Raw genomic sequence first — 18,985 nt, forward strand, 5'->3', positions numbered from 1 at the left:
TAGGCAGCTGCTAGTTCGGCCCTAGCCAGAAGCCCCCTCTCGCAATCTGCTCCCTGGCCTGGCATCAATAACAGCAGCAGCTATGGTGGCAGAGGTTACGGAGTGCGGAGCTGGCCAGCCACACTTCTCCATTTCTCACATTTCACAGTACAAACAGTAAGCTGTCCATGTTTGCACTTCCTGTCAGAGGTAGAGTCAGGAGTCGAAGCCAGACGGTACGGCTGGCTGCCAAGCCTATGACTTAACCCCAAGGCCACACCACCTTAGGATAATCCCCACTCCAAGAAATGAAGGTCCCTGAGAGTCCCTCTCCTCCTTCATCATACAGTGCCCCGAGCACTTGCAACTGTGATGTGCTGGCCTCTGGCCTTTGAGACACTCAACATTCCTCCCGACTTTAAACAGGCCGCCCTGTTCCTACCCTCACCAGCCACTTATATGGGTGCTGCTGACTTCCAGAAGACCAGACTAAGGGATACCCTTGACCATTCATTTGTTCATTTATTCATTCAGCACAGAGGACCTACTGTGTTCTGGGACCCACCGTCAAAGATACCCCCTCAAGGAGCCTCTTGGCCCCTGCATTCCACGCTCGCTCCACCTCACTTCAGCACAGCTCATCAAGAAGCCTTGCTGGGGAGGGCTCCACAGCCAGCAGGCTCTGGTCTAGGGGCACAGTCACACCAAGAGGACTTCCCAGTCCTAGGGGTGAAGGACACAGGTGCAGAACACAGACAGGTCCTGACTGGAGCTCATCCTCAGGCCTCCCCATCCAACCCCTTCCTAAACCACAACCTCATCATGATGCTCACTCCTATGTAAACTTCCCTCTGCTGCTCCCTACTTTGACTTGGCCCAGGAAACCTCCCATCCCTTGCCACCCAAGCAAGGCCTCTGGGCTCTCCCCAAAGCCACTCTTTGTGGCAGGTTCCCCCTTTAAACCACATTTACTGTGCCAAGCATTTTGCACATGGAATCTTGTTTCAACTCCCCCACAGCACGCAAGACTGTGCTGGAATGCATCTCTCATCTTAAGACTCAGGCACTGAGGCCCGGCCAATGTCACATAGGGAGTCAGTAGCAGAGCTGGAAGGCACAGGGAGTCATGTTATCCATCCTTACCTGCGTGCCTGCCCCATACCTGAACAAGTCCCTCTGTGAAACTCCTCAACCTTCCAAGTCCATCTCAAATGGCCTCAGCTACTCCACCAGCTCACGTACACGGCTTCCAGGCCTGCTCCTGCAGCATTTTGCAGAGGCGCTGTCTACGCCCCTTTGTCTCCCACTAGAAGGTGTCTCAGTGGCCTTTCCAGCCCCATATCTGGCACCCTGCCTGGTACAGAGTGGATGCCCTAAAAGGCTGTTACTGTGAAATCAGGATGGTCCCCAGGCCCAGCTGGATTGGCCCCGACTCCCGGCCTCCTCAGCACGCTCATGGGCATTGCCGGACCCAAGGAACCCAAACCCAGGAGCCCATCTCCTCCAGACCCAGATGGCAGGCAGGCAGCCAGGGCCCTGGTCTCATACTCCCCCTCCTTAGCCCAGCCCCTCTCTGCTTCACCAGCTCTGCGATTCTGGGAGTCTCAGCCGGTGATTAGGGCCCTAATCAGGCAGGACTTCCTGCCAGCCACTGCCAGAGGTGGGGGCGGGGCGGGAGAGAAGCAAGGTCAACCCAAGGTGAAGTTTCACAGCCAGGGACTCGAGGAGCCACCCCCACCCCCCACTGGCAGATGCCCTTTAGAGGCCTCCAGCACACCTCTCCAACCCGCTGGCTGCTAAGTGAGGACACTGAGGCCCAGTGGGAAGGGAGCCAGGCCAGCCTGAGCACCACTGGAAGAACTCCATTCCTGCACTGCCTTGGGCCAGGGTTCTTCAGCCATAGTCCTGCCCGCTGCTATCACCAAGCCCAGCACTGAACCTCAGCCCTCTCCCTGAAGAATGGCTATGGACCTGCTGATAGCCCGGGCTGGTGGAGGATGTGTTCAAGGTGAGGTCCACTTCTCATCTCTCAAGAATCAAAGGTCCAGAGGAGCAGAGGAGGGAAGCCAGAGACAGCCCTCCCAGTGGTCATCATGACCAGCCTAAGATCATTCTTCCTTCAAAGGAGCTCTCAATGCATTTTGCAGCTGCAACTGGGCGGGCCAAGGGTCCGGAAACCGTGTTCACCCCTGACCCAATGCAGCCTCAGCCTCCTGGGTGGGGAATCACTGGGTAAGAGAGCAAGCCAAAAAGCTGATCCTTGGCGGAGGAATGGCAGAGATACCAAAGAACCATGGACCCCAAAGAGGGTAGAGGCCTGAGAGGGGAGTGGGAGCCACTAGGAGACCTACTGACCAATCGGGAAAGCTCTCAGCTCCTGTGTACACACAGGAAGGGCTGGGGTGGTTATTCCCACCCCTGACCAACAAGGGACTGAGTTAGATGGTAACAAGATGTCAGACTTTCAGAAGCCCCCGAGGAGGATCTAAGTCAGTTTGCAATGGTTACCCAGGATTCCCACTCTAAAATGTAAAACTCCCTATGGCTAAAGTCAAGGATATCCTGTTTGGAAACAAGTTAGGCCCTTGCCAGGCCTGGGAGGTTCTAATGCAAACAGTGGTTGTCTGGAGGGTGGGAAGGGATCCCCGAGGGACTTGTTTACTGGGATAGCAACTTTCTCAGAATCCTCCATAAACACATATCTGCTCTGGCTCTCTAGGGAGACAAGTCTGAGGTCTTGTCAACTCTAGGCCTTCCTCCTAAGGAGACAAAGTCAGGGAAGGAAGCGCCCCTTAAGGGAAGCCCATGACTCTCTCCATTGTAGGGAAGAAACAGCTATGATCAGAGAGAGTGGGGCCAACCACGAGGCAGGCTCTGGAATGAACGACACCACTGATCAGGACACTTACCAGTGTTAACTAACAAAGCGCTTCGGCTTGCTTGGTTTCGGACGTTTGTTTCTGAGGCAGGGTTTTTCTGTATCCCAAGCTGACCTTTGAACTTACTCTACAGTCATAGATGATCTTGAACCCCGGATCCTCCTGCCTCCACCTCTCCAGGGTTGTCATTACAGGTGTCCCCCACCATGCCAAATGTATGCAGTGCTGGGGAAAGAACCCCGAGTTCTGTGCGGGCTAGGTGAGCATGCTACCATCTGACCTGCACCCCATACTTTAAAGCACTTTAAATCGATGAATCCATTCAACCCCAATGCCCGTGCCATGAGGTAAATACTACTGTCCCGTTTTAGAGAGAAAACTGAGGCCCCAAGAGGCCTAATCTCTTATTGAGACCTCCAGCCTCAGTTGGCAACAAAAGCATCACCTGGGAAGCAAAAGACATTACACAGCCAGGGAGCAGCAATGCAGCCAGGGACCTACAGATGAGATCAAGGGGCACTTGCAGCAAATGGGTCTCACATTGACTCCAAGAGGCTAGGAAGGTCTCGGGAGGGAGTTTCCAGTGGCAGGGGTTGGAGAGTTCGCTCACAGGGGACCTCCTGTAGCTCTCATCTGGTCAGATCCCTGGATCCACCCTTCTGCGCAAGTCCCTGACCTACCCGGTGCTCAGGCCTGAGCTGCAAGCTCAAAGCCCTAAAAAGGCAGGGAACACACAGCCCAGCAGAGCCCTGGAGGAGGAAGGGCCAGTGACTGTCCCAGTCCCCTCCCATGACAGGTCCAACTCCCTCAAAGAAACCAAGGTGAGGACAGGAGGGACCAGGAATCAGCTACCCTAGAGACTCCAGCTGCCAGCACAGGCTGTCCATGGAGGCAGCCCAGCCTTTAACACTGGCATCCTTGCCACCCCCACCATTCCTTTCCCAGCTGGCTTATGCCCACACCTCTACATGCCTAATGGCTCTGGAAAGCTAAAAGCCAGCCAGCCAGGGAGCCAGGGAGCCAGAGGCCTCGGGGGATAATGCTGGGGACAAAGTGGAAGCCTGTCCCTCCCCAGCGTCTAAAAACAACCTTCTCCCTCCCCCACAGTCATCCATCCGTCATGCTCCCTTCTGATTTGTTTTGTTGGGGGCAGGAGGCATGTAGGGGGGAGCTTCTGACAAATCTCTATCCCTAAAACCTCAGTTTCCCTTTCTAGGGTTAGGAAAACTTAGTGAGAGGCAACGATGAACAACCCGCAGCTCAGTCTATGCCCTCACATTCCTCCCCTGCTCTCCCTCATCACTAGGTCCCTTTCATCCAGAGGAAAAATGCCCTGATGAAGAAGCCTCCCCTACCTCCTGGCTGTAGACAGGAATAAAAGTTAGAAAATGAGAAAGACTTCCCTTTCAGAGAAAGTCAGAAGGTTAAAGCTACTGACCTGGTTGGAGGCAGAGGGCCTGATACAGTAACCTCTGGGTCCATGCTCAGGAGCAAAGGGGCCACAGGCATCCATAGAATGGATGGTAGGGAGAGGCAAACTGAGTTAGGCATGCTGAGCTAGAACGGATGGAGTCCGAGGAGGGTCCTAACCCCAAGGGAAGCCATCAGGACACACACACACACACACACACACACACACTTCCCTGTAGGAAGCCACACCCCCAGCATTGAGTTGGGGAAGTATCAACCCCCATTGCCTCTCCTTCCCAGGGAAAACAGGTTTGAAGAGGCCACAGGGAGGTCACCTGTTCCTCTCCTATCCCTCTGAGAGTCTCTTGAGAACAACAAATGCCCTTGGCTTTTTCTCCACCCCCACCTCTACCCTCACACACTGGTTATTACGCAAGCCACTTAGTGAAGGCTTGACAACCGTAAAGTATCTGTAAAGAGGGAAACTGAGGCCCGCTCCGGGGTTCTCCTGATTCACAGAGTCTGGCATTGCTCTTGGGCTATGCAGGGCAGGCTCTCAGAATGCCCGACATGGAAACCAGTCCTTGTCCTGTGACATGGCCGGGCAGTGGTGGTGCACCTAGTCCCAGCACTCAGGAGGCAGAGGCAGGCGATCTCTGTGAGTTCGAGGCCAGCCTGGTCTACAAGAGCTAGTTCCAGGACAGGCTCCAAAGCTACAGAGAAACCCTGTCTCGAAAAAACAAAAACAAACAAAAACAAAAAAACAAAGACCTGCGGCACATGCCAACCTCTCCCCCGTTACACTGTGTCATAAGGTCCGAGGTTCCATCCAGTCTTCGAGGAGTTAAACACAGGGCCAGAGTGGCCATCAGGAAGCACCTCACCACAGTAGCAGTGAAGTAAGCAGCTGGGGGCAGACTGGCGGGCAGTCAGTCCACTATGGGTGCCAGGGAGAGGCATATGCAAGGGCTCTCTATTCCCTAGTGCGGTCAGAGAGGGCGACCCTGTAAGTCCCCACCCATGCCCAAAGCCTGAAGCCACAACTCTGACCCCCCACTCCCAGCCCCCATTCCAGAGTCAGAGAACTCCCCAACCCTAAGAATCCCAGGACCTCAGCATCCCCAGAGACCTCAAAGGTCGTCTTTCTCACCACATCGCAGCGCAGGAATCCTTCCACAGTGTCCAGCTTGTCTGAACTGCTCCCTGCGACAGGCCACTCATTGCCTTACACCAAAGCCCATCCTCGCACTGACCAGTGAGAACTTCTGGACGCTCTTGGTTCGACCCTCATTCTTCCAAGGCAAATCTCCAACCCCACCCTTTCCTTGCTCCCTGAATGAAGCCCATCAATGCTGGGTGCCCCCAGAACAGCGGCCTCCTCCCTGGTCTCCCAGGTGCCTCATCTCAGCCCATTCCTGGCTATAGCCCACACTAAGCTCTAATGGAGGTAAGTTACGATGTATGGGCGAGGGCTAGGAAAAGAGAGTCAGAAGTTCAAGGCCAGGACTTGGAGAGTCAGAAAGATTCCTAGGCTATCTCCTACACCACCCAAGAATCCTCAATTTCAGATCAAAGTCCTGCCCCTCACCCATTCACCCCTCCCCTAACCCCTCCTCTCAACTCCTCCATTGACCATGTTGGGAATCCAGTGTTGGGGGGGTTCTCCCACCTGGACGGTTCTCCCACCCTGTTTTGGGCCAGAGCCGTTAGCGCTAAGGGTCCTTCAGCTGTAGTAAGCTTTGGGTCTTGGGGAAATACTGGGGTCTGGCAGACAAGAGCTACCGGCCAGCTGGCAAGGGCACGAGGTGCTGGAGGCCAAGTCTGAGCCACAATGGTCCCCACCCCACCTCCAGGCAGCTTCAGGAAGGGAAAAGGGCCCTCCCTCCCACCTCCCACGCCACCTCTGCTAGGCCACACAGAAAGGGCTTCCAAGAGAGAAGCCTCCGGTCCCCAATCATCAGAACCCCACTTTCCAGTTGTCCCTTCTATTCCCACCACAACTGCCTTCCTGACCTCACGATACTGGAAACTTCCCCAAGCAGTAACCATCCTGTCCCCTAACCCTATCCCACGCCCCTGCTAAGAGCCCAGCAGGCTTCTCTGCCCACCCCACCCCCAGTCACCCCCTTTCAGTTTCTTCTACTAGGACACAGACCAGCCTTAAAACATTTGGACAGGCAATACTGGCCCTGGCCCTGAGGTTAGCTGTGGGTGGCTTCTTCAAACTTCGTAAGGGGTAGCAGGCAGGGACCAGTGCAGGGGAACCCTGTGTGTTCATTAACCACCTGGATTAGACATTTCTGCCCAGAGGGGTGAGGAAGGAATGAGCCTACTGGCTGGGGGAGGGGCAAGGGGCACACATGCCAGGATGTGCCCATGTCAAGGGAGCATGGGGCCCATGCAGAGAGGACACACTGATGCTAGAGCTTTTAACTTTAACCCTCTGCACCCAGACCCTCCCCTGCATACAGATCTTGGGGGGCAGAGTGAGAGAGCCCCCAAAGAGAGGAAGGAACCCCCAAGGAAGTTCTAGCCACTAGCAGGGAAAAGACTCATGCTCGCTCACAGTTTTCTGCCTACCAGATTGCAGAAGAGACCCCCTCCTCCTTTGCCTCTTTGCCTCTGGTGGTAATGGTCCCTCCCCGTTCCCTGTTGTATAAAGCCTTATTAACGCCAGCAACTTAGCTGCACACAAAACTCTTCCTGGAGCTGGTTCAGCGCTTGCAGGGACAGCCGCGCCCCAGACATCCCTGGCAGACCTGGGGAACATCTGACAGCTCCGGGGCTGACAAGTTGGGCCCCCAGGGGCTAGTTTAGCCTAGAAGTGTGACAGGGGAGGGGTTGACCGCACCTTCCCCAAGTTCAGGAGAACATGACACATCAGTGCGTGCAGACTGCTGGGCTGTTTGTATCCACTGCACCCTCGCTCATTCACACACTCACTGACTGCATCCGCTCACCTTTCCAACTGAAGAGCCACTGGGTGGCAGGCCAGGGCGGTGGGCAGTAGCAGGGCGGGTGGCGGGGCTGGCAGGAAGCTGGTGGCTCCTGGGGAGGCGGTGAGCTTGACCCACAGGACAGAGGTAGCAGAGCCAGTCCCAAGGCCGCTGCTGTGAGCGAGTGAGCGCTCCCAGGGCGCTGCCGCTGCCGCTGCCGGCTCCCTCCCGGGCGGGCGGGCGGGCGGCCTGGGGCACCGCCTCCTTCCCGGAGTCAGCGCGTCGCCCCCCACCGCCGCCTCCTTTAACCCCTGCTACGCTCCGCTGCACAAACTGTACTCCACCAGGCCCCAGGCCCGTACCACAGTGCACCTGGGTAGGCCAGTTGTCCAGCAGCTCTCTGGGGAACAGACCAGAGGGCTTAGCAAACAAGGGTGCGAAGGGACAGGTAAGAACCAAGATGCTAAGAAGTTGAGGAGCCCATAGAAAAGACTCAACTGTGGAGTCAAGGCCAAAGGGTTACTGAGTAGTGATGAGGAGGAGGAGAATACACACACACAAAAAAAAAAAAAAAACAAGCTGCATTTCCAACACAACTTAGGTACCAGCTACCAGCCATCTCTCCTCTGAAACCTGCTTTTTCCTTGGCTGTCAAATGTGACATGTTAATCTGCTTTTTTCCTGGAGTGAATTAGAACACACATGACCTTATACTCAAAAGTCACTGGAGCAGAGTTCCAGATCATAAAATGCATGCTTCTACTCTCCTTAGAATGCATCCAAAAAAGTAAAATGATGGGGTCAGGGGGCAGTAATCCCAGAGTTTGAGAGACAAGACAGACAAATGGATCTCTGGGAGTTCAAGGGCAAACTGGTTTCACCACAGCTACACAGAGACCCTGACAAAAATAAATAAATAAATAAAATAGAAGGATGATGGAGATGTCATACAATCATATCTTTGCCCTGGGTACTGTTTCCAGGGCTCCTGGTGGACACCAGGACTGTGGATAATCAGATCCCTTATGTGAAAGGGCAGAGAGTTTGCACAAAGTGTTTGCACAGAATTTAGGCACAGATTCCTGTATGACTGATTTACAAATACAATCTCATCCAGCCTAGGCTGTGCCGGAGTAGCTGTTCAACTACGTCTGACCTTGGTCTTTCCATCTTTCTGCCTCTACCCTCCATGTTGGGATTATAAGCAGGGGCTACCATGCCAGGTTTTATGTGGGGCTAGGGCTTGAACCCAGGAACTCCCACACGCTAGGCAAGTTCTATTCCAGCTGAGCCACATCCGTAGCTACTCCGCTCCTACTTGCTTTCAATCCCCGCTAGAACACTTGTAAAATCTACAACAGGATTATATAAACTGTATAAACACTCTCTGTAAGTAATAGCTTGCTGAGCTGTTTAAGGAAGAATGACCACACTATGAAGTCCGTTCTTGTTCGGGACCGTCACGGGTTTCTTCCCAAATAGTTTCAATCAGCACCTATCGATTCTGTGGAGCAGAACCCACCAGTTTGCAGGGCTAATGAAATGCCAAAACGTTTGCTGAATCTAGACAGCCCAGCATACAATCATTCCAACTTTCTGTGTCTATGAAATGTGTTTATACTAAAAATAATAAAGGGGAAAGCACTTAAAAAGTTTGGATCAATGTATAAATGATAGAAGCAGACAAGTGTCTCCTAAACATGTAATGGTCACTTTTTTTTTTTTTGAGGCTGAATCCCACTATGTAGCCCCGACTGGAACTTGCTATAGACAAGGCTGACCTCGAACTCACAGAGATCCTCCCGCCTCTGCCCCTGCCTCTGACCAAGTGCTAGGGATAGTTAGCTTAAATTGTCAATTTGACACAATCTAGAATCACCTGGAAGAGGTTCTCGATAAGGGATTGTCTACGTGGGGCTGGCCTATAAGCGTATCTGTGGGGATTGTCCTGATTAATCTCACTGAAGTGGGAAGACCCAGCTTACCGTGGGTAACCCCATTCCTAGGCAGGAGTTCCTGGACTGTAGAGGAAAGGAGAAATCATCCGAGCCGACCGAGCGCAAGCAAGCAGGCAAGCAAGGATACATGCATTTGCTTCTCTCTGCTCTTGACTGAGGATGTGATGCGGCCAGCTGTTTGAAGTCCCCACCCCCACTGATGATGGGCCCCTCTTTCTCCCTTAGGCTGCTTTGTGTTAGGGTATTTTTCACAATAACAGAAATGAAACAGGACAGAAGCGGACAGTCACTTGTCACACAGCCACCTCATGCCGGACACTTGAAGAAGTCGGCTGTCATTCACTCTGCCATCACAGCTAAGGACAGGAGCCTGACAGCGGTTAGGGGACATGCCCTGTCAGAGGCCAGGCAGGACAGCCAATGCCAGGGAGGAACTTGAACCTGTGCATGCTAATTCTGGCCCCAAACCAGAAGGGCTTGTGTGTGTGAAGGGTTCATGCCTTGTGCATCTGAGCTAGTCACCTACATCCCTGGGCCTCAGTTTCCTCTGATGTGCATAAATTTACATCCAAAGGACTCTGTGATGTTTTTATTCATTCAGCCAAATCCTCCCTTGGGCAGGCTTCAGTTCACACCAGGAGGAGAACAGCAGGCACTCAAAGGAAGGAACAAGACCCCAGATCAGCTGAGATCAGAGCCACAAGGACCAGCTAATACCCCGGTAAGAATAAAACCTCTTGGGAAAAGAAGAGGAGTGCCTCCTTTAAAAGGTATATGGGAAGATCATCACCCTTCCCCCACACCCTCTCTCCTTCCTCCGGAGAAGACAACCCCCTACCCTGGCCCAGATAGAAATAGAGTTCAAGCCCCCACACCTCCAGTCCCAACACGTCAGAACCCACAACCCCACAGCGGCATCAGTCCATCCACTGGTGTACACACGCTGTCCAGGAATGACAAACACAAAGAAAATTATAAACTCCATGGGGGACACTGGCTAAAGCCTCCTCACAAGGCCCAAACCAAGTCTCCCACTCACTACCTTCGCTTTGGGTCAAAGGTGATCTTGGATCCCCTCAGTCTGCTTAATTCCTTTTCTCCTACCAACACCCAGACTAAGGGACCCCTCTGAAGCCTGGACATTCCCATCCAGTTAAGGAATCAGAAGATTCCATGTCAATTCCGGCTCTTTTGTCCCCTTTCTTCATGGGTTAAGTCACATACCAGAAACATGGAGCCCCTCTTACCTCAGGTCCCAAAAGCTCCTTTATACCCATAACACAGTCTCCCAACTGACATCCGTCACTGGCTCCCAGCGTCAAGTGTGATCCCAGCTCTCCCTCAGACAGTTCCAAGGGCTCTGAGCGCTGGAACCTTGTCTCTCTCTCCATCCTTCAACTTTGACTTCCATACCTTTCTCACCCAACTGTTTCTTCTTATCCCTGCTAGCATTCAAACACCAGCAAGCTTACCACGTTCTCCTCCCTCCACCTCACGGCTTGAGTGGGAACTCCATGTCGTGACCCCTCACTTCTGGCTGGAAGTTAGCCAGTGATGTCAAACCTACGCAGCTCTAGGGTACCCCTTTTGTGACCTCCAGCGCAGTTTCTTTTGTGGACTGTTGTTTGTTTTGAAGACAGGGTCTCATAAGTGCAAGCTGGCTTCAAATCTGCTATGCAGCCAGAGACAACCATCAGTTTCTGATCCTTGAATGCCGGAACTCCAGGCTTGCACCACAGTGCTAGTGCTCCAACCCAAGCAACCCTCCACGCACGGTGGGTAAGCACTCAGTCAAAGGAGCTACATGCCTGCCCGTCAGTGCAGTTTCTACGGCCACTCATTTAGGGATCTTGCCACTCTGAATTCTGAACAGGATCCTCTTTGAGAAGAGAGAGCTTGAACCCTGACCCTCATGGTGGCTCTTCAATAGCCTTCTCGTGGTCCTATTGGTTCTGTCTGTCATCTGGCCCTACCTAACTATAAGAATTTCAAACCTTTATCAGGGATAGGGTGTCTGGGGTGATAACAGTGACAAGAGAGGCAGCCCAGGGGAAGAAGGTGAAACACCAAAGGCCTTCAGGGAGCAGTTTCATCAGTAGTGAGCAACCACCTGAGAGGCAGCCACGGGGCCAGAGAGTGAGGTAGATAATTGGCAGGGACATGGGGCCTCTAGGATCACTGTGAGCAACTGCTCTTGGGTCTCCCCACATCTGCGTGCCTGTGATCAGAGGGAATGCAAGATGCATAACAGCAACTGGGCAGTAGTGGTGCACACCTTTAGTCCCAGCACTCAGGAGGCAGAGACAGGCAGAGCTCTGAGTTCAAGACCAGTCTGGTCTATAGAGTATGTTCCAGGACAGCCAAGGCTACACAGAGAAAGCATTTCTTGAAAAACCAACAAAAACCAAATTGATGCTATTATCACTTAGAAAAAAATCTCATCCTCCAAGAAGGACCCTAGCTTGCTCAAGCTGTACTACCAGGCCGGCCTCCTCTGGACCCGTCACATTTGTGCCTGGACCTCCCAGGCCAATTTGTATTTTCCCTTTCCTTTCTCTACCTTATCCAACACCCAGCTCAAACATAGTGCAGTGAATGTGAAATGAATGGACCATAGAGAGACGGCCTGATGGATGGCTTGTTCGTAAATGGGTAACGGGGACACTTGAAACATCTACGTGCTGCACAGTACTCCAACAAGATAACTGGGCAAACGTTTATCTCTGAAGCTGCACAGCTGCGGCAAGGCCGAGTCTGCGAGGATGCAGGAATCATCACATTGATACCCAGAGGCCCCAGACGCCTCCTGCCCTCCCCCAGGTCTGCAGCAGCATAGGGGCCCCTCTGAAACACCCCTCTCCTCCAGATATCCAAGCCTTTGGAGGTCTCTCTCTCTACCTCTGCCCAATGGGGGCCCTTCTTTCCCAGACTGCCTGCTTCCATACCTGAGTGCAACCTCGAACTCAGAGAGTCCCTAGGAACATACCAGAGGAAGTCAAGGAGCTAGAAGGCTTCTACGGAAAAGCCGGCCTTCTTCCTGGTTTTCGGGAGCTATCCACAATAAAGACACTTTCAGAAAAAGCCTGCTTCTCCATTCTTTCCTTCCCCATTGCTTCTTCAAACTGCCTAGGTCTTCCCTGCCTCCCTTCCTCTAGGCCCTGACAACCAAGGTTCCCAGGGCTTCCCAGCCCCCCTCAAGCCAGTCTTGCCCTTTCCCTCTCCCCTCCCTCCCTCACATCCCCAAGCCTGGATTGCACATCTGGTTCCAGTTGTGGTCAGTGCATTCAGGGGCAGGCCTGGAGGTTTCTCATAAAACTGAATAATAACCAGTGTTGGAGCCCCGTGGAGCTGGGGGAAGGGAGAGCAGGAGGCTAACTGTGAAGGCAGAGACAGGGTGATCGTGGAAGTTAGGAGACCAGACCCCAAGAAGGAGCTGGCAGTGCCTGGCACCTAGCAGGGCCCACGGGATGCTTGTTGCTGAAGACAGACCATAGAAAGATACGGTGGGGAAGCTGGGAGCCGAGAGAGGGGTACAAAGAGGGGGTCACAGAGAACCAGAGGAGAAAAGAGACGGAGCTGTGGGTAAAGCAACAGAAAAGCCATTGAGAAGGGCAGGGAGAAATGAATGCCCCATGTCAGACCAGGTGCTGAAACAGCCACTTCCATTGGAAAAGGATGGAACAGGGGAGAAAGGACACAAGAAGCAAAGAAAGTCCAATGACAGAGACAGGACACCGATGGGCCAAGACCCAATGTACTCAATGCAGTGTCCTGGCCTCACAGCCCCAGGCCCACAATGGCGGGTCCTCACGGATCTGTCTTCATATCTTCCTTCATGACACTTTAATCAGTATCTAGTGACTGTCTACAGGGAGGCTCTCCCTGGCCCCACACGAACACCATGAATTTCTAAAGGCCCGGGGAAGTCTGGAAAGTGACTAGGATCCTGTCTGGTCTTAGACCTGAGCTCAGAGCCCTTCTCTAGGATCAGCCAGCATTTGAGCATAGCCCTGCCACCCCAGAGTTCAACTGGGAACTCTAGAGGAACTCCATCTGTGACAAACACACCCCCAACATCCTCAGGGTCAGATCAAATAAATGCCCTATAAAGAAAGAGCACCGGGCTGGAGAGATGGCTCAGAGGTTAAGAGCACTGACTGCTCTTCCAGAGGTCCTGAGTTCAATTCCCAGCAACCGCATGGTGGTTCACAACCATCTGTAATGGGGTCTGGTGCCCTCTTCTGGCCTGCAGGCATGCGTGCAGACAGAACACTGTATACATAATAAATAAATAAATCTTAGAAAGGAAGGAAGGAAGGAAGGAAGGAAGGAAGGAAGGAAGGAAGGAAGGAAGGAAGAAAAAAAGAGCACCTTCAACATCTTCCCATGATGGGGAAGTCACCCATTCTAGCACCTGAGCCCCGCTCTGCTCCATCTTGGACTCTGAGGGGGCAGGGACCAGCATGCAGGTCCCAGAGGGAGGGCACACTTGGGTATAGCTCTTCGTCCCTCAAGGGACATGGGGAAAGAGACTGCTCTGGGCTCTGACTTATCTAAAGCTCAGCTGGCTGCAAGCCAGACCCCAGGATCATCCTCCACATCAGTCACTGTCTGTGCATTTGAGCTGTGCCCCTCCCGCTGCAGCTAAGACAGTCTGAACTGTCTCCCAGGAGGCTTTCATCGATGTCACCGCTGAGAGAGGTCTTGCCAGGGCCCCTGAAGAGGGAACCCCTGAAGCCACATCCATACCACTGTCCCCAAGAGTTCCAGCTGTATTTGTGTCTTATTCGCACATCTTTGCATCACCTCCGGGACCCACAGTTGGTGGGGGGACTGTCCTAGCCTCCGGTGGACAGCATGGTCAGAGGATGCACTGGGCCAGGCAGCCTGCCCACTGTTCTTCCCCAGTACATAGATGGTGTGTCCCTCGCTTAAGACTGCTTCAGCTTCCAGTCAGGAGAAGCACTTGGATCCAGCAGGCTTAGGGCCCAGGGTAAGTGAGACTTTGTACCTCCCAGCTACAGCCTTCTCACCAAGCCTCTCTGATGGCCGCTAAGGCCCCCTAGATGTTCTTGGGAGCACAATCCTAGGCAGACATTAGTCCTTGGCAGAAGTCACTGCATATAAACCCTGGTCTCCCCTGAGAAACTCACCGTTAAAGCTGGGGGTCCTCGGGGGCTTCCCTATCTGTAGAGCAAGATTCCTCATGGGTATCCCCTCCCCCTCTTTTCCTTCCCTTCTAACAAAGTCTCTTCCCTGAACCCGGATCCTTTTAGGGAGCCTAAAGACCCCCTCCTTCACAGAACCATAGAACCCCTAACCCCAAAGTCTAAGGAACCCGGACTACATGGGTGGAGGCTCCCAGATCCAGCAAGGTGTTGGTGAAATCACCGTGACATTCTTGGAGATGGGAAGTCTAATGGATTCCTAGCCAGCACAGGGTGCTGATTAATAGATCAATGTCAACTTCCTGACTTGCCAAAGGGCTCTGTCCTCTGCCCTGGCTTGTTCAACATACTTATCAGTAATGAGACGGAGATGTGGGAGGGACGTGCAAGGGGCGGGAGGGGAGAACTAAGACACGACACTGAACGAAAACACTAAACTGACTTCACACATGGGTCAGAACTAGTAAGGGAACTTCTCACTTGGGCTACTGTCCTCAACAATGACTTAGCAATAATTCAGTCCAGGAAAATTCCAAGATTTAAGGCAAAGAGACGTTCAATTTTGCTAACAGTACGATATGGCTGTCCAGTAATAAAAATATGGCATTTAGTTCCAAGGAAACGAAAGCTCCACATACTCCGTGTTAATCAGACACCAGCAGAAAGTCGGGTTCTCTTTTATGCCCTTGTGCTCTTATCAGACAGATATTTATTAGAGTCACCAATGTCTCTAAAAATATCTGATGGATACTGGCACAAGGACCCCACTTTTATTTTAGATGACAAAGAAAAGATGAACGCACACAATCAAATATGAGCAGCTGGCCTTGGAAAGGTGGCTGGAGATGTCCCCACCTACTACAACCTCCTGTCTCCACCCAATATCTGTGAAGCCCTGGGAACCTGGACCCAGTCCCCACTGACTGCCCAAGAGGCAGAAAGGAACAGGAGCATCTACGATGAGGACAGAGCTGTGGGCAGTGGCCTCCGGGGAGTGTGCTGGCCACACCACAAACTGACCTTTAGCAAGGCTGGCAGTTGAGCAGAAGGGAGGGAAGGTGGTCCAGATGGTGGCTGAGCACTTGGCTGGCACATGCTGTCCCAAGTCAGCCATGGCACTAGCCAATTGGCCTCTCACCTTCCGAGTTTCCACTGGTCCTTTCTCAGTAGCCCTGTGGGAATTGGTCCTGGCTGGATACCTGTGTCCAACGTCTGAAGTTACCCGCTGCCCCCAGCCAAAGCCCACGGTGACTCCCTCGTTCTTTCCTCTACTCCCTCCCAGCTTGTCTCTGGTGGCTTTCCTAGCCCTCAGCATCCTCACTTTCACACCTTATCCCCTTCCCCTCATCCCACGCTTCCTGTCACAACCTGACTCTCAGCCCTCCAGGGTTCTACTCGAGACCTTGTTCCAGGCTGGATGGCCAAAGCTGCTGCACGTGTTTTAGTGAGCTCTCACTTTTAGGGTTTGCAAGAGCTGGAGATTTCCCTCCTGAGGACTCTGCTTGGGATTACACTACATAAAACAAACTTACGTTTCCTCCACCCTGAACTAGGATGTCAGCCCTTCTAACATGGCAGAACCAGGGAAACCTGGCCCTGGTCTGACACTGGAGGGCAAAGCCCAGGTTTGGATATTGCATGGACTGCCTCTAAAGCCTGCCTGCCTATTTAGGGGCTGTGTGACTCCAGGAGGGTACTTAATGGCTCTGAGCACTGAGTGTAGGGTCTGGGATAAAGCAGTCCCCAATAAATGTTAGCTCTCCCTACATCCTCCCCTTTCACAGACGCTATCACCACCCTTACCCTGGAACCATGACTCGTGTGTGTATGTGTGTGTATACATAGTCCATATAAATTATACATACATATATATATATATATATATATATATATATATATATATAGAGAGAGAGAGAGAGAGAGAGAGAGAGAGAGAGAGAGAGAGAGACGCAGTTTAATGAATGCTCAAATGTAGCAAGTGCTTTTCAGATGTCTGAGTTCATTGTTACTCATTCATTCCAAGCCTCTCAATAGCCCTATGGGCCCTGGGCATGACAGTAACCAGCTTTCCAAGACTTGGGAGGTTGAGGCAGGAGGATCATGAATCTGAAGCCAAGATAGGCTACATATTGAGACCCAGCAACAATACCAAAATGATAGGGACTGACTGGTGTATTTCCTGTCCACTGCAGGACCCTCTTTGGCCCAACAGAAGCTCTGCTTGCCCACAGCATCCAAACCCATTCTCCCCTCAATACGCTCCAATGGGTGCAAATCTGCCTCCTGACGTCCTTGCTCTGCTCTAGAGAACAAAACCCCCGCAAAGCTTCACCAGAGACCACACCTTTGCATACACATGCACACTGTCTCCCAGGATAGTTCTTCCACAGGCTGGGCATCCCTCCTCAGCTTTCTTAATTTCTGGATCTTCCCACACTCCAACGCTCAGCTGTCCCTCTGGTTTGAACCTGCCCCAGTTAGCCCTCATTCATTCGTTCGTTCTTCACAGACTCTGAGAGTTGCTCGTGGAAGCTCAGACCACCAAGCACAGCCAGAGAGAGCCACTGTCATCAAGGCAAACTTGGTCTTAAGGGCAAGAGACCCTAGAGAAACAGATACACAGAAACCATGCCACACACAATAACACAAGTGGTGAAAAGGAGAAAGTAGCCTGTGATGGAGGAGTCCCTGAGATCTAGAAGCCCCTTAGACCTGTATGCTAATATACACTCACCAGAAACAGAAACTGGTATGAGCCAGGTGGTGGTGGCGCATACCTTTAACCCCAGCACTTGGGAGGAAGAGACAGGCCTAGCTTTGTGAGTTTGAGGACAGTCAGGGCTACAGAGTGAGTTCTAGCACAACCAGAGCTACACAGTGAAACCCTGACTTGTGGGGGCGAGGAAGAGGGAGGGAGGACAGACGGATGGATGGACCTGTATAAGCCAGCTCATGCGTTAGTCTGACTCTCCTCACCTGAATGTGGATACTGGCCTGAGTTCGCCTTGCACAGATGAGGGACACACTGACCGCTGAGGCCACTTGCCTAAAGTCAGTAACCATGAAATGCCAAACAGATAGAGGTAGTAGGGGCTGACCTCCAAGACCAAACTCTCAGTCTGTGGCTTTACTCTCGTGGGCTGAATGAGAGAGGAAGCACCTCCCCCCAGAAGGTGGACTATGGCTCCTCGTATCACCAATTAGACCACAGATAGGGCAATTGGGTCCCCAAACTCTAGAAGAAGTTTGCCAAGCTCGTCCAAGGCCACCCAATCTGAATTCAGTCCAACCCTATCCTTCAAAGGAAGTTGAAATTGAGGCCCAGAAAAGATGAATAAGGAGTCCTAGTGGACCCCAGGAAGGAGCTTTAATCCAGAACCGATTAAGGCCTCTGCACCCCAATCTAAAGATGAGGAGGCGTTGGCCCTATCTGTAATGGAAACAGCAGCCTTGAACCCATGAGGGACAGTACAGCTCACAGTCGCAGGGTGAACCCCAGGACCAGCACATTCCCGCCTTCTGCAAGGGAACCAGAATGCGGCTGGGCAGGAGAGGCAAAGGGACAGCTGGAGTCTCTCGTCTGGGTGCTCCTCCCCAGGGACCCTGTGGGTGATCGCTTCTTGGAACATTGTGTTCAGGCTGTGAGTCTTGGCTGGAGTAGTCCCCCCTGGCACGTCTCCAGTTGCCTGTTTAATAATGTACAGCCAACCAGCCATTAACTGCACATTTAAAAAAAAAAGTCAGTGGTTGTTTTTGTTGGTTTGTTTTTGGGGGGTGCTTTGTTTTGTTTTTTTCTCCCTTCTTCTGGACAGTTAGTTGTGAAAATATGTTTTCAGGGAAGGGCTGGCCCCCATGGCCGCTGAGACCTCACCTGCTTCTGCCCTTTCCCACCTGAACCCACCGTGCCCAGGCACCAGAGTACCTGCTCCACCTCCACAGTGCTGGAGACACCCTGGTCGGCTCCCTGGAGACAGAATGTGGGAAGTTCTGGCAGGGTTGAGTCAGGACAGAGGACCGGACTCCGAGGGGGGCCCAGTGCTTCCGAGGAATTCCAGAACTGTCTGATCAGAGTTGGGAGCAGAAGGCAGGAGTTGGCAGCCCCAAGCCCCACCAGGTGTGAAGAGCTAGATGACCAAGTTCTTGTGGCCTGGCCCGGGGAAGGGAGCAGGAATACTGGGCCTCTTCCTTGGGTCCTTCTCTGGGGCAGCAGCTCTGTTCTCTATTTGAGCTATAACCCACAGTGGATCCAAGGCTAGGAGGAAGAACCAGCGCCAAAGCTCCAGGGGAAGCTGTGTGCTGCACAAGAAGGTTCTAGACTGTTGAACCCTTGAGCCTGGGAAAAACCTGCCAAGGTTTCCTTCCTTCCCCAAGCTAGCATATTGCTGCGACTCTGAAACCTGAGCAAGATAGTATAGCTTGGCACACAGCATCCAAGAATAGAGTCAGGTCCTTGTAGCTCTACTCTGGTCTCCTCACAACCCTCAGCCATCAGACCTCATGTCTCCCCTGGACTTTTGTTCCCTTGCTATAGAAGGTCCCTGCAGGGAAGTAAAAGCTAGGGGTCTAGAACCACAGTGATGATAGAGATGATAAGTGACAGAGCTGGTGGTGATGATGGAAATGGAGGTGATGGTGGAGGTGGTGGTGGGGATGGA

The 18,985-nt window shown here is 52.7% G+C and overlaps 1 protein-coding gene across 17 annotated transcripts in view; it reads right to left on the bottom strand.

The window, feature by feature from the left end:
* The window catches only part of Tns1 (tensin 1), a 222,161-nt gene that overhangs the window by 123,350 nt on the left and 79,826 nt on the right, over positions 1–18,985 (bottom strand). Inside the window, exon 1 of one of the 17 annotated variants that reach the window (XM_075951169.1) lies at positions 7,229–7,432. The exons of 12 other annotated variants lie outside the window; for them this stretch is intronic. The gene's annotated coding sequence lies outside the window, so the exon portion shown is untranslated. Of the gene's footprint in view, positions 1–5,418; positions 5,772–5,937; positions 6,014–7,228; positions 7,433–18,985 lie in introns of those variants that run through there. 4 more of the 17 variants (XM_075951171.1, XM_075951170.1, XM_075951166.1 and 1 more) reach the window with 4 other exon arrangements.

Source organism: Microtus pennsylvanicus, chromosome 17 (assembly GCF_037038515.1).
Source record: "Microtus pennsylvanicus isolate mMicPen1 chromosome 17, mMicPen1.hap1, whole genome shotgun sequence".
Classification (NCBI taxonomy): domain Eukaryota; kingdom Metazoa; phylum Chordata; class Mammalia; order Rodentia; family Cricetidae; genus Microtus; species Microtus pennsylvanicus.